Raw genomic sequence first — 12,330 nt, forward strand, 5'->3', positions numbered from 1 at the left:
ATCGTGATCCTGGGTAAGTCTCTTAGTGTCACTTGAGTTCAATGTCTTCACCTGTGAAGGTCGGGACACCTCACACAATTACTCTAGGATTAAGTACTTCAATATGCATCATCCGGCACATAGTAAGTGTTCAACACATATTAACTGCTTCTGTGATGATAATGGCATCTTCTCACCTGAGGTAAAATACTGTCACCCAGAAACTGGAGCAATTGATAAGAAGATTAAGGACACAGACCACGTTGTAGACGATCACAGGAGGAAAAATTCTGCTATAGCAAACAAAAGCGCCGATTCGCCCCACACGCATGCCCCACTGAAAGAAAAGCACTACACACGTTGGATTAGCAGCAAAGCTCTAGAAATTCTGAAGAACTCGAACAGGCTTAATAAGGGGGCCGGATTTAACCTTGGAAATCTGGGAAACAACAGGGCAGTGTCAATAGGGAAAAAAGAACAGAGGGCCATTGAGAAGAGCTGTAAGGCTAAAACAAAATCTTCCCTCACTGTAGGACGCTCACTTACGCGCCTCGCTTAGAAAGTCCCTTTGAGATCTGAAGTAGCTGCAGGCCTCGCTAAAGAGCACAGCGACTCCTCGTTGCCACTCTAACGTGCACAGGGCTCCTGAGACAGAGGCGGAAACCCCCTGGTCTCTGAGATGTGGAACCAAGAACTCTAGGCAGAGCCTGGCGCCGGAGGCAGGGACAGCGCTGGAGGTGGAGTGAACAGAGTTAAAAGGGACTGAAGCCACCAGCTTTTGAGTGATTTTTATTACGGATGCATAAATCAAGCAAGATGTGAACTCTAAATTGATTGCGACACATTGCGTTGTCAGTGTGTTCTCTGATTATTTAATTTCTGGTCCGATCTTATCTCCTGTTTCCCAAGATGCTTCTGAAGGCTTTCATGTCCACAGCCTGAATCACGCTTTCTTTTCTCCTGCCAGTGCTCCGCGTTCCCAGAGCGTGTGGATGGGGAAGGTTTTATATAGCACAAGCTAGCACTTTGGGGCCTCGCCCTTCCCTAAAGCAAATTCCTTAGGGTTTGAAAGAAAATCTGTCTCTGTCAAGCTCTCTTTGCTTTTTTGTTATATCTTTAATTGTTGCAGTCATTTCAAGGCCTTGGTTTATTTTTACATTTGCTCATCTACTTTTTCTTTTATATTTCATTTATCCTGTATTTAAGTCTTAAAATTTCAATATCGCCTTGAGTGTTATCAGGATTACTTGTCGTGTCAAAAGCCTTAGAAATACTGATCTACTGATGTGGCTTTACCTGGCGCTATTTATTTTCCCCCTCAGACACCGTTATTAGCCAGGATCCTGGTAGAAAGAAGTTGGTTGAGCTGAAAAGAATATTAATGAAGCACTTTGGGCAGAGTTAAGGGAAACAACCAGGGATGGTGAGGCACCCAGAACCAGGAACAGCAAGGGGTCCTGACCTCTGAGGGACACTCAGGGGTGGGAGCAGGGTTCTCAGAGCCTGATGAGGAATGACTAACAGGAGGCCCCTGCAGCCATGTGGGAACACAGGCGCCAGCAGCCGGGAGAAGCATGGAGTGAGCGGGGAGAAGCAAGGCCCTAACTCTCTCTTTCCCCACTTTTTGATTTCCTAATGGTGTCTCTGATTGGCCAATCTGGATGATCCCAGGCTGAGAGATTTGCCTTCCCAGCACAGAGCAGGGCAGAGAACAGATCTGGATCGAGGTGGGGATAAGGCACAAACCTTCTGGCTGTTGAATTTCTCATTAGATTATCAGTAGATGAGCCTTTCTCAGTGGATTATCCATGGTGATGGGGACCCATGAACGCCATGCCACTTCTATTCTGGTTATGATGAAATCAACTTATGTTCTTCCTGGAGATATGTACTTTTTCAATTTTTTTTTTTTTTTCATTTTAGGGAACTTCTCTTTCTCCTGCTAGATCTGTCCTATGTCTGTGTACAGAGTCCCCGCTCACTCCCTGCTTCTCCCGGCTGCTGGTGCCTCTGTTCCCACATGGCTGCAGGGGCCTCCTATCAGTCATTCCTCATCAGGCTCTGAGAACCCTGCTCCCACTCTGTCTTTAAAGGCCTTAATGCCCATACCAAGAGCATGTTAGAAATGTTCATTCTCAGCCCTTGCTCTACATCTACTGAACCAGAAACTCTGGGGTGGGGCCCATCCATCTGTGTTAACAAGCCCTTAGGGGAGTCTGACGCACGCTCAGGTTTGAGAAGCACTGGAGTAGACGTTGTACAGAACATCTCCGATGCTTCTTTCACACCACACCTTTTTGTTCCAGGTGTTGCTGTGGCAACCAGCAGTGCACAGGTGTAGCCTCACTTCAGCTGCACCACGTATACTTGTCTGCCTTTGGGATAATCGGGGGAGCCTGCTCCGCTGTTCCTGGGCATGTGCAAACCTGGAAACACCAAGGAGTTTATTAATAGTCCCGGGGCAGCCCTGGACCAATGGGGATTGGGAGCCAGTGGATAAACCACTCCCCATGATCCCGAGGTAGGGTGTGTTCCATACTGCTGCTCAGTCGGTTCCAGCAGGACTGAGCCTCATTTGCCCAGAGCACTTCACAGCTCAGTGATAGACCTTAGGATTGGCTTTCCCTCCCCCAAACCCTTCATTTTTGCTTCCTGGGATCATTTTCCAAAATAAACCACCAGCATGTAAACCCCATCTCAGGCTCTATTTCTCGGGGAAATCCCAGCTAAGACAACGTCCTTTTCCCAGCCTTTACCGAAATTGCATTCAGCTTTAAGGACCAGTTTAAATGTTACCTATAGCCCATAAACCTCTCTCTTCCCAGTTAGAATAAAATACTGCCTTCCTTGTGCTTCCATAGTGCTTATTTTTGCTGTCATAGCAGCGGTCATAATCTGTCTGGAAACACGCTTCTAGAGCTATCTGTCTCCCCAGCCAGACTTGTTTCTCTGGTCAGGGACAGTGTCTATTCATTCGAGGAACACTCCCCCGCCCGCCCCCAGCCTGGTGGGTTTTGGATAGTGCTGAGCACAATCAATGTCTGTTGAATTTAATAGAATGTCAGAGTCACGTCTGATGGCTTTTGGAGTCACACTGTATATGCCCAGTGTGTCTGACTTGGAAGAGTGCTATTCTTCATTGTTCTAGTCTTTAAGCTATGAGGCTTTCTCTACCAGCTGTTTTTAATCCCGTTGCCACTTGAAACGAGGTGCAGTTGGGTGGGGTCCACTTCATGGGCACGTGGCCTGTGAAGTTGGTACAGGGTCCTGCACTTGATTCATTGCTTGGCTGTCGCCAACCTGAAAATTTAAATAATTTTATCTTTGACGTTGTGTTTTGTGAGTGAAGTGCAAATGGACAGTGGATCATGCCTATGGTCAGAGAAGATCTATGTAACCGCATGTCTGCCTCCTCTGCTATCCCATTCACATGTAGCATTCATGATGTCCCATGAGCACAGACTTCCGTGGCCCCACATTGTGTGGGTTTCCAGTGAGACTCAAAGTAAGTACAAGGCAAGGGCATCATGTCCATGACTGAGTAAACCAAGGAAGAGGAGAGTGAGTTAAGGGAGAAAGGGGGGAAGAGGGGAGAGACCGCATTTCCCACTGGAACCAGACCAGGAACCAGACCATGCTTCCTCTGCAGAAAGAAGGCAGTAGATTCTAGTAACCACCAGCGATGGAGGAGCCCTATCATATCCTTTCACTGTATTAGCTAACTGCTTCTGCTGAAAATGACGACACCGAGGAAAAGATAGGGCAACCCACAGTTCCTTTCCCTCTTGGTTCTTCCTTACCTACCAGTAAGTTGAAGATAGAAAGTGTTGGCAGAATGAGCACATATGAAAAGGTGAAATAAACACAGTGTGGTTAATTTTATCCAATCTTTCCAATGTGTTGATAAGAATAAAATACATATGCATAATCAAGCTACTAAATGAGTTGTATAATTTCAGTGATTCTGTATACAAGTTGAATGTTCTTATATCTGCATTTAAAATGGTCATTGCACAATATAAATATGAATGGGAAGATTTAAATACAGTCATACATAAAAATATTAATTAAAAATAAATGAAAAATAAAGTAACAAATTTTAAAAATACTGTGCAATGAGCCAAACTTGGTGTGTTTGTAAGCATATAAAAAATGCTTAAAAAATAAGAAGAAATATCTGTAAGGTGAGCTGCTTCTCTTCTCAGTTAGAATGTGCCAGGTTTTGGGAATCCAATATAATAAAGAGGTAATATGCAAATTGATGATCACTCCAACACACAAGATGGCTGCCCCCATGTGGACACAAGATGTCTGCCACAAGATGGCCAGCAGGGGAGGGCAATTGGGAGGAACCAGGCCTGCAAGGGAGGGCAGTTAGGGGTGACCAGGTCTGCAGGGAAGGGCAGTTGGGGGGACCAGGCCTGCAGGAGAGGGCAGTTGGGGGTGACCAGGCCTGGCAGGGGAGGGCAGTTGCGGGGGGGGGGGGACCAGTCCTGCAGGGGAGGGCAGTTGGGGGAGACCAGGCCTGCAGGGGAGGGCAGTTGAGGGTGACCAGGCCAGCAAGGGAGAGCAGTTAGGGGTGACCAGGCCTGCAGGGGAGGGCAGTTGGGGGTGACTAGGATGGCAGGGGAGGGCAGTTAGGGGCAATCAGGCTGGCAGGGGAGTGGTTAGAGGGTGATCAGGCTGGTAGGCAGAAGTGATTACGGGCAATCAGGCAGGGAGGCAGGCAAGCAGTTGGGAGCCAGCAGTCCTGGATTGTGAGAGGGATGTCTGACTGTCCGTTTAGGCCTGATCCTACTCGCCTGGTCACCAGTTGGCCCAGTCACCCCTAACTGCCCACCGATGGGATCAGGCCTAAACAGGCAGTCGGACATCCATTGAGGGGTCCCAGATTGGAGAGGGTGCAGGCTGGGCTGAGGGACACCCCACCCCCGTGCACAAATTTCATGCACTGAGCCTGTAGTACAAAGATAAAAAGCCATCATCCCTGCCCAAGGATTTTAAGATTAGCAGGGGATTCAGACAAGCAACTCAGCCATCAGAGAGGAGGGTAGTGAGAGCTCTGAACATGTAGATACATCAAGGTTGGGAGGAAAGAGAGCAGGCATTTCAGTGTGAGTCTTATTTAACCTCCACCACCAGCTACCCTCTCCCATGGTGCTTGGCACACAGTAGGCATTGAAGAATCTGAGGAATTCCCTGCCAGGGTTGCTCAGTGATTAGAACCCTGGCCCACTCACCAAAGGTCGCAGGTTTGATTCTCATTCAAGGGCACATACCTGGGTTGCAGGTTCGATCCCCGGCCCTGGTCAGGAGTGTGCAAGAGACAACCAATTGATGTGTCTCTCTCTCATTGATGTTTCTCTCTCTCTCTCTCTCTCCCCCACTTTTCCTTTCCTTCACTTCCTTCCACTCTCTCTAGAAATTAATGGAAAAAATATTGTTGATTGAGGATTAACAACAACAAAAAAGAATCAGAGGAATGAATCTGATTCATAGCAGCTTTCTGGAGGAGGTGACTTCTTGACTGGAAGTTAAGTACCTGGGCTTGTGGGCATCTCAGTTGCACAGTTAACCTCCAGAGGTTGTGATTGAAGTTACCAAGGAGAGGCCCAGGGGAACAATATTTCCAAGAGAGTTCTCTCTTAGGATGGTGGTATTTGTGTTCACCATCGGTGGAAAAATAAACATCAGGGTCCATTCCTGTCTTATGTGTAATTCTAATTCACAAGGACAGTATTTAATTTTGCTAAATTCCATGGTTAAAAATTAGAAGATTCTTTGTGCATTTCTTAGATAGATGTAATATTTCCCTTTCCTTACATTTTTCAGACTTATCCATACTGGCTATTCTCTTCTTCTATGTACTTCATATTTATCTGCTACAGGAGACTCAACCACCTTCACCCCTGAAAGTGAGACTTGTTCAACAAGTCCCTTCTCAGATGGCCCGAGTTGTCCTGGAAGATGACATGTGGCAATAACTGTCATCCACAGACTCTTCACCTGCCCTGCTTTACGGCTCTTCTACTTGTTATGACCACTGATTTGGTATTAATTAGACTGGGAGTTTCTTGAGAGTAGCTTTGTGTCTGTCACCTCTGTTTCTCCCTGGGGAGCCAGCACAGTGTCTGCTACCCAGGGGGAGCACAATCAGTGGGGTTGGTTGAATGAATGAGCTAATACTATCCAATTGCTCCCAACCTTCTTTAATGATGATTTTTGGTACCTCACTTCTTTGCCTTATTTATCATTCTTTTCCTGATACCTTTTAGTATAGAACACTTCATACGCACGTGTGCGAGCGCGCACACACACACACACCCTGTGTGCATTCCCTCTCTGTCCGCTTCCCCTCCCCCGCCCCAGCTGTATCTATGCCTAGCAGAGCACAGCAAAACTTGACTAAAAGATTTAGTGGGGACACTTTCACACTTCCTAAGACAGTTCACAGGAACATAAAAACATGATGGATTGCGTAGTCCTGGCCCCTTGCACATTCTAGCAAGATGGCAGTGTCTGATTGCAGAGCACACCTGTACCTCGTGACAGCCTGTGCCGAGTGGGTTTGGGAAAGCACTTATTTATTATAAACCTAAAATTAAATGACACGTTTTTACATGTTGTTTAGCAGCAGCTGATGCAAAACTTTGTCAACACAGAACTTTTCACATCTCAGGTCCAACTTCGGTAAATGGATTATTGTGTGAGACGTGCTGGCATTGGAAATGAAAGAACTAACTTGGGAAAAATTAAAAGCCATGCCCTTTATTTTCCTTTCAATTGAAATCTTTTCATTTTAAAAAGGTTTCGGTCACTTCTCTTTTTTGATGCACTTCTGAGTGTCCTTGTCCCAGTCAGGACACGGGGATCAAATTGAAAACAGCCCAGTGCTGTGACAGTGAGATGACCATCCTTCCTGGAGCAGTTGGGACATGTCCTTGCCTGGTTCTACGAGGCTAATCTCACCAAGCTCTTGTCTGTGGTGCTAAATGGAACAGTCTTTGCTTCCTAGCCAACTCTTCTGCTGCCCACACAGCTTTGCTGCTGGCAAATCCCTTTCTCTCCTTGCTATGTCTCATTGTTCACCTTTGACAAAACATCCTGTTCACAGCCAAAAGTACAGTATGAACTCATGTGAAATTCTGTTCATTGCAACAGGTTCCTCCCATTGTAACACAGGCTTGTTGAGAACACCGCTCTGTGTACATTTTTTCATGCAATTTGCCCTTTGCAGTGCAGGAAAAAAACATTTTTCAACACATACCATTACAGCGACAGCTGGGGGGGTCTCAAAAATAAGAAGGGAACCAGAATGTAAGGTGAGATATTTTTTAAAATGCTAATTGAAATTGAATGCAAAAGGCTAATAAGACCCTCGCATCGCAGATAGGATGGGCAGTCTGCAGGAAAGCCATCAGTTGTAACATGGCCTATATGCTGTTATCATCTATGGTTATTACAATTTTTTACTTTGCATTTTTTTAGCATTTGGATGTTATAAAATATTTTTTATGTCATGATTATTGATCTTCAACCATAAGTTCAAAAGAGGAAACTGAGGCTTATAGAAATGATCCTGTACAAAAAATACCCAGCTGGTAGATGGTAGAACTGGGACTTAGAAACTAAGCCTACAGATGCATTCTAGACTTTTATTACTGATGAAATTAAAGTGTTTCCTTAGATATCTTCAGGAAGCAGCCAATCTAAAAGGGGATTAACAACTGCGTAAACTTGTTACTATGCACAAACCTGTTATAAAGTGCAAACAGCAGGGTGCTGCGCCTGGTAGGGTCTAGAAAGGGAGGATAAAGTTAAGAACTGGTGGGTATTTCCAAGACTGTTAAAGGATAAAGACACTGTGTTTAGTGAATAAGAACATTCTGGTCACTAAAGTAGTATATTCTCCATTGTCAAAGGAAGATTTTTATCAGCATCTAATTTAAGTGCCTAATGCATCCTATCAGATAAAGCAAGTTTCACGAGTCAATCCCTTTTGCTTGGTTTGGTGTACCGGACAAACATCTGGTTATTCTATCTTATTAGTACTTATCAGCTGGGAAGGGAGAGGGTGCCCAATATTGGATAGGAAAATTATAGTCATTAGAAGTTTGACTTTTACTTTAAAATTAAGGCAATTTTATAAATCAGGCTGTTGGTAAAGTTGGTTTAACATGAATCAGTTCTCTAGCATCAAATCACTTCTGGGTGAATTAGATTTGAGCGAGTTTCTGCAACTAAGCGCCAGATTTTAACTCATGATGGTCATATTAAGTACAGCCTTCTGCGCTGGATCTGCTGGTTCACCTTCTCCGTCACTTGGTATGAAAACAAGTCAGTCAGATGGTCTACTGGAACAATGTCCTTCACCAGTAGCATCTTAAATTTGAAGGAATATTTGTAAGCAGCTATCTAATCTCCTCCCCATGTAGAGGTCCCAAAGTGGTCATCGAAGTCAGCAGTTAGCTTATTTTATCAAAATTTATTTACTTTTGAATAACTAATTGTCAGAATTTGTTTTACCTTATGTATTGAGCTGAAGATTTTCTGCCCCTCGTTCATTACTCTAGAACTGCACAGAATGAATCTACTCCATCTACGTGAAAACCCTTTGAATATTAAACTTGCAGCAATTACATACAGCATGTAAAAATTCTTTACAATGGATTTAACCATTAAAAACTATTTGGCTTAAGAGAGAAAACTCAATTGGGTGACTTTTGTACTGTAGGCAGATAATTCTGACTGGAACTAGAGTTGAGTTCATGAAGGGTTTTTATCTTTCATGATGTGGTGACTGTCAAGAACTGCGAAGGTTCTCAGATTTTACTTACTTGCAAAGTTAACAAGTTAGCCTGTGACAGGTTTATGATTGCTGGAAGAGAATATGAGACTCTTGGGTTAGAGACAAAGGGCAGTTTGAGATTCATAGAAATAGAAGTAACCAGAGTATCCTCATTTTTTTGTGTTGGTTACCAAGCCCCAATTCCCACAGGGTGGGCAAACAGGGCCAGATGACACGTCCACACACATACGGTGTGTTATAGGAGAGAAGCCCTGAGTTTAAGAAACCCTAATTTTTTGTAGTGGGTTGTAAGCAAACCCATCAACCTTTACTCAGGGAACATGTTATCTTTATTATGCTGAACAGCAAACAAACCAGCTCTGTGCTCCTCAGTGAAACACCACCTCTGTCTTTCAAGGCTGTTCTCTATGTAAACATTCTTGAAAAGATAACCTGGAACAAAGGTAGTCATTGCCTTTGCCTGCAAGATGTGCAGAAACATGAGGGACCTATGGAGAATCATTTCCCAATAGCAACTACCTTTGACTTCTTTTCAAGGCTTTCACACAAACCTCTAAACCAAAACTTCATGCCAAAAGATACAGGGGCACTCCCACTTGAATCTCCTTTTCAAGTGAATTTTCTTTCTCTTAAACTCTAAGGGTTCCCACGAGACTGGCAACAAGGGATCTAGGGGCAGTGGAGTTCATCCTGGGGTAACCTCCTGAATCTGGGCCCCTTACCCACGGCCTCGTGCCTTTAACTCTCCAGTGAGCTGACAGCAGCTTGCCTTGGTTCATTTCTTTCCCATAACATCTCTAGAGAGCCAAAGCAGCCCAGCCTAGTCTCTCTCCTGCTGTTTCTTCTATCCTAGAGCCTTCCTTGTTTCACTGTCCCCAACTTTAATAAACATAATCTCAAAATAACAAACAAACAAACAAACAAACAAGGGCTAGACTGAAGAAGAGGAAGGTAGGAGGTATGTGATTCTTTATTTTCCGACTAAGTTTATTTACAACTTCCTCTTCCAGCTTCTTTTCATTGATGTTCAAAGAGATTAATTCTCCTTAGAATAATGTGGTTAGAAGAGTCTGATTTCTAGCAATGTGTAGCTTCAGTGGAAATTATAAGACTTTAAGGGAGAGATTGACAGCAATGCAATCATAATAAGGACTTTAACACCCCACTGTCATCAATGTATAAATCTTTAAGACAAAATATCAACAAGGAAACAGTGACCTTAAATGACACACTGGATCAGATGGGTTTAACTGATATTTACAGAACATTTCATCCCCAACACATTCTTCTCAAGTGCACATGGAACATTCTCAAAGATAGACCACATGTTAGGACACAAAATAAGTCTTAACAAATTCAAGAAAATTGAAATTATACCAAGCATCAGATCACAATAGCATGAAATTAGAAACCAACCACACAAAAAACTCAAGCCCTGGCCCATGTGGCTCAGTTGGTTAAGCATCATACCGCACACCAAAAAGTTGCTGGTTGGATTCTCCATCAGGACATATGCCCAGGTTGTGGGTTTGGTCCCTGCAACCAATTCATGTTTTTTTTTTTTTTCTCTCTCTCTCTAAAATCAATAAAAATAGCCCAGCTGGCATGACTCAGTGGTTGAGCATCGACCTATGAACCAGGAGGTCATGGTTTGATTCCCAGTCAGGGCACATGCCCAGTTTGCAGAGTCAATCCCCAGTAGGGGACATGCAGGAGGCAGCTGATCAATGATTCTCTCTCATCATTGATATTTTTCTCTCTCTCCCCCTCTAAAATCAATAAAAAATAATATACATGTATACAATAAAATAAATATATTGACAAATCAAAGCAAACCCTCAAAAACATTCAAACACATGGAGGCTAAATAGCATGTTATTAAACAATGAATGGGTTACCAATGAGATCAAGAAAGAAATAAAAAATTACCTGGAAACAAATGAAAATGAATACACAACACACTCAAATCCATGGGACATAGCAAAAGCAGTCCTGAGAGGGAAGTCATAGCATTACAGGCCTACCTCAAGAAACAAGAAAAAAACTCAAATAAACAATCTAACCCTACAACTAAAAAAATTAAAAAGAGAACAACAGAAGAAGCCCACAGTAAGTATAAGGAAGGAAATACTAAAGGTAAGAGCAGAATTAAATGCCATAGAAACTATAAAACAATATAAAAAATCAATGAAACCAAGAGCTGGTTCTTTGAAAAGATAAAGAAGATTGATGAAACTTTAACCAAACTAGTCAAGAAACAAAGAGAGAGGACCCAAATAAATAAAATAAACGAAAGAGAAGTAACAACTGACCCCACAGAAATACAAAGGATTATAAGAAATTATTATAAACAACTATATGCCAACAAATGGAACAACCTGGACAAAATGGACAAATTCCTAGAAACATACAATTTTCCAAAACGGAATTAGGAAGAATCAGAAAACCTGAATAGACCAATAACAACTAATAAAATTGAAGCAGTAATACAAAAAAATCTCCCAATAAACAAAAGTCCTGGACTGGATGGCTTCACAGGTAAATTTTACCAAACATTCAAAGAAATACTAACACCTCTCCTCCTGAAAGTATTCCAAAAAATTGAAGAGGAAGTAAGACTTCCAAGCTCTTTTTATGAAGCCAACATTACCCTAATTCTTAAACCAGGTGAAGACATGATATAGAAAGAAAATTATAAGCCAATATTCCTGATGAGCACAGATGCTAAAATCCCAACAAAATATTAGCAAATCAGATCCAGCAATACATTAAAAAGATCATACATCATGATCAAGTGGGATTTATTCCAGGGATGCAAGATTGATATGGTATTTGCAAATCAATAAATGTGATACATCACATAAACAAAATGAAAGATAAAAATCACATGATCAAGATGCAGAAGAAGCATTTGATAAAACCCAGCATCCATTTACGATAAAAATTCAGCAAAGTGGGAATAGAGGAACCATATTTCAACATAGTAAAGGCCATACATGACAAACCTATAGCCAACATCATACTCAATGGGCAAAAACTAAAAGCATTTCCTTTAAAATCGAACAATACAGAGATACCCTCTTTCACCACTCTTATTCAACATGGACTGGAAGTTCTAGCCACAGTGATCAGAAAAAAAGAAATAAAGGCATCCAAATTGAGAAGGAGGAGGTAAAATTGTTATTATTCAGGGATGACATTGATATGTATAGGGAAAACCCTAAAGACTTCACCCATAAGCTACTAGATGTAATAAATGAATTTGGCAAAATAACAGGATACAAAATTAATGTTGAGAAATCAATGTCATTTCTATACATCGATAATGAACTATCCTAAAGAGAAACTAAGAAAACAATCCCATTTACTATTGCAACAACAACAAAAAAATAAGTTACCTAGGAACAAATTTAACCAAGGAAGTAAAAGATCTGTACTCCGAAAATTATCGGATATTAAAGAAAGTAATTGGAAAAGATACAAATAAGTGGAAGCATACTAGTATACTGGGTTCATGGATAGGAAGAATTAACATCATTAAA

Source organism: Eptesicus fuscus, chromosome 9 (genome assembly GCF_027574615.1).
Source record: "Eptesicus fuscus isolate TK198812 chromosome 9, DD_ASM_mEF_20220401, whole genome shotgun sequence".
NCBI classification, from domain to species: domain Eukaryota; kingdom Metazoa; phylum Chordata; class Mammalia; order Chiroptera; family Vespertilionidae; genus Eptesicus; species Eptesicus fuscus.